This window comes from Arachis ipaensis, chromosome B07, assembly GCF_000816755.2.
Source record: "Arachis ipaensis cultivar K30076 chromosome B07, Araip1.1, whole genome shotgun sequence".
Lineage (NCBI taxonomy): Eukaryota > Viridiplantae > Streptophyta > Magnoliopsida > Fabales > Fabaceae > Arachis > Arachis ipaensis.
Window position 1 is genome coordinate 19,668,589 of NC_029791.2, and position 4,368 is coordinate 19,672,956.

Below are 4,368 nucleotides of genomic sequence, written 5' to 3' on the forward strand. Positions count from 1 at the left end.
TTATATATCTAAGCTGATTTTAGTTTAGTTAAATATTACATATATAAATATTTTTTGAATTAAATTTTTAATTAAGTCATTTTCATGTGCCGTTTCTTTTGAATACAGGTCTTCTTTTTCTTTTGCGCATTTCTTTTGCGGTCACCACTGCCATTTTTTTCTTCTTGATATTGTTGTTATTGTTTAATTTTTTTCTCTATTTTTTTTTCTCATCCCCTTTTATTATCATCATCATCGTTCTCGTCGTCCTCATCTTCTTCTCCCAACTAAAGAAATACACATAACACATAAATTTTGGTGTGCAGCACATAAATTTTTAGAGGACTAGATATCTAGAATATTGACTCACTCAACTAACAAAATACATTCGCAGCAAAAATTTGTGTGCCATATACAAAAATTTGTGTGTTATATATAAAAGTTTGTATATTATACCAATGAAATACGCACGACACATAAATTTTGGTGTACGGCACAAAGTGCAGCTCATAAATTTTTGGAAGACTACAAATTGAGAATATTGACTCATCTAACTAACAAAATACATTCGGAGCAAAAGTTTGTGTACTATGTGTAAAAATTTGTTATATGAAAAAATTTATATACTATAGTAATGAAATACACACAACACATAAATTTTAGTGTACAGCACAAAAATCTTAGTGCATAGCATAGAAATTTTGATGTGTAGCATATAAAATTTTTAAAGACTACATACTTAGAATATTGACTCACCCAACTAACAAAATTCATTCGCAGCGAAAATTTGTATGCTATGTACAAATTTGTGTGCTATGTGTAAAAAATTGTGTTATATCTATAATTGTGTTGCGTGCAAAATTTTTTATGCTATACTTCGAAAATTTGTGCTGCAAAAAGTGTAGAAAAAGAAGTGTAATGACATATACACGTATTTTTTATTCTGTTAAAATTTGCACCAATTTAGTTAAACTTGATTACAAAAACACTTATTTGATGTGAAAACGGGGCCACAGGCCCAAACAAAATAAAAACTAAACAAAAGAAAGTCTTAGGAAGGTTATCCCTCTTCTATCTGCATCTAGTTGCAGGATAATAAAAATTGGAGCTTGCTCACAAAGATGGAGGTCATGAGGGATTTTATGTGCGTGCTTAGCCAGAGCATTTGTCGGAAAATTTGCTTCTCTGACAATATGTCTCATTCGAAAATACCTAGGTCTAGCCAGCAAAGATCTAATTGCATGGATAATGAAAGTTGATGAATGCTGTTAAATAGGGTGATCATGGAGGAGCCCAAGGGGGCACATCGAATCAGTTTCAATAATCAAGCTCTGGATGTTAAGTTCGGTCGCAAGCTTCAGACCAATGTAAATGCTCCAAAGCTCCACTTTAGTTATGGAGATCTTTCCAATGTTTATCCAAAATTCAGCTACAAAATGGTTGTGGCAATCTGGAATTAATCCTCCACAAGTACCAATCATGGAAGTTGATAAGAAGGAGCCATCCGTGTTGAGTTTATAGCCTCCTTCCTCAGGTGGTTCCCAACCGATGTACTGGATCCTAGTGTAGGTAAGTATTTTCTTACTGGTCTCAGTTAATGAAATCACATATTCATATCTTTTAGCAAGATTCTACGCTAAGTAAGAAACACTATTACCGGGAATATTTTCTTGATTAAAAATCAATTCATTTCTATTGTTTCATGCTGCATTGCATGCGGTGATGACGTATATAAGCCAAGAGGTCCCATTATATTTACGATTCACCAAACTTAAATTCTCTTCCATCCAGCTGTGAAGATCTTGATTGAAGAAGTCTCTTTACAAGGTGCTACCGATGCTACTTACTCAGGTATTCTAGATGTAAAGGTAATCCCTTAGCACATGGAGCAGCATTTCATCCTGACCAGGACATCTGAGACAGCTTGCATCGCTGGTAAGTCTCTTTTTCTGTCTTTTAGAATTAGTGAGAAGAGCTTTATACATAATGAGCCAAAGAAATGTTTTAAGACTTTGAGTGATTTTTTGCTTCCAAATATTTTTGGTATAGTTACCCGTATCCTCATTACTCTCATAGAACTCTTCATAGGCTAATTTAATAGAGAATTTTTCGTCTGGTTCTAGGAGCCAGGCTATACTATCTGGGCCAAGGTTCATCTGGGAGAATTTCATGAGACGAATGACATCCAAAATGTCCTTAGAAAGGATTTGGTGGAGCTTTTTCCACCTCCAATTACCATTCTAGTCGGCAAATTTATTGACTTTCTCTTCAAGATCACCTATTGCAAGATTCCCAAAGCAAACGACTTTAGTGATTCAATTTTTGGAACCCAATGATCCTCCCAAAAGCGAACTATTTTTCCATCACCTAACCTCCAGACGATGCTGGTCTTGAACTGGTTCCACACCTTGACTATACCCTTCCAAGCATTAGAACAATTAGGCTTTTGGTGTACTTTAAGAAGAGCATCACCACCGCACCCATATTTTGATATCATCACCTTAACCCATAGGGAATTAGTTTTAGTAACTAAGTTTCAAGCTAGCTTCATGAGGAACAAGTTATTGGATTTTTGAGCTTTTTGAGTACCAAGTCCTTTTCGATGCTTGGGTTTGCACACTGTATCTCAATTAATAAGATGAATTTTTCTCTCACTCTCATTTGATCCCTAAAGAAAGTCTCTACAAGCTTTATCAATCTAATTGCACACTTCTTTAGGAATCTTCATAGTTTGCATAACGTAGGTTGAAATGGTGGAGAGGACTTCTTGTTGCATCTTTCATGAATGAGAGACACACCTAAATATTTCCCAAATTGTTGGTTAGATTAATACCTAGGTGCAAGCTTAGATCCTATATGATAGTATGATTGACGTTCTTAGAGAAGAAAACGCAAGACTTCTGAAAATTAATTTTTGTCCCAAAATTTTACAAAAACTTTTGAGGACTTCCTTGATGACACAGACCTGCTCATTATTAGCTTGAGCAAAAAGAACCAAATCATCTGCAAAGCAAAAGTGAAAAATCTTAGGTCTCCCTCTAGAGAGGATAATAGACTTCCACTTATTATTCACAAGAGAAGTAATAAGGTAGGATAATCTTTCAATACATAGAACAAAAAGGTAAGGAAATAGGGGGTCTCCCTATCTAATGCCTCTAGTAAGGTAGAAATCTTCTGAACATGAGCCATTCTAGAGGACATTTATAACTGGTGTGAAAATGCAGTGATGGATCACTTTAATGAGGTTCTCTGGGATGTTGCAATCCTTAATCATTTGTATGACAAAATACCAGCTCAATCTATCATAAGCTTTCTCAAGATCAATTTTTATTGCCATCAATCCTATCTCTGAGTTTCTAGTTCTCATGGTGTGGATAACTTGAGCAACAAGGATGTTATCCGTACTCACTCTTCCTGGAACAAAACTAGCTTGATTATCCATAATAAGAGAAGATATGTGTGGTTTAAATCTCTCGGCAATAATCGTAGTGAAAATTTTGTAGCACACATTACAAAGACTTATAGATCTAAATTGTGCAAAATTTTCTGGAGCCTGGACTTTAGGGATAATAGAAATAAGCGTTTGATTAATGCCCCTAATATGTTCAGGATCTTTGAAAATTTTTTGAACCCAAGAAAAAGAGAATCTTTAATAGTATCTCAAGAAAATTGGAAGAACTTAGCTCGGATGCCATCTTTACCCAGTGCTTTCCAATCTCCCATATTAAAAATAACATTCTTAATCTCTTCAAGGGTGACATTGTTACCAAGCATAGTCGTTCCCTGTTCTAAAATCTCTGGAAAAGAACCTGTAATTGGAAAGAAAACATAGTTAGCATCAACAGTGTATAAAATTTTAAAGTAAGACACTCCCATCTCTTTTAGGATAGTAGGGTTATCAATCCAATTCCTATTAGTATCCTTAAGAGCTGTGATTTTGTTTCTTCTTCTTCTGCCATTAGTTTTCTGGTGAAAATACTTTGTGTTCTTGTCTCTAAAGTTGATCACATTACATCTTGACATTTGTTGCCAATAAGCTTCTTATTGGATAACCACCACTTTTTCATATTTCTTCCAGAGGTCTCTTTGTAGTTTCTCCAATAAAGGATTGTTGCTAGCTGAAGGAGCTCTTACGGTTTATCCCCTCCATACACAGCATGATACGGTTCTTTTTCCTTAGAATATGTCCAAAGACCTCTCTATTCCATACCTTAGCTTTGTCAATAAAGGAAGATATATTAATAAGGAGGTTTCCATTCTTATCCCAGCTATTTTTCATAAGATTATTGTCGTCCTTGTGTAATAACCACGGTGCAAGGAGCTTGAAGGGTCTCTCTTCCCTACCCGAACTGGTCAAGTGAAAACCCAACAGGATAGGTAGATGATCCG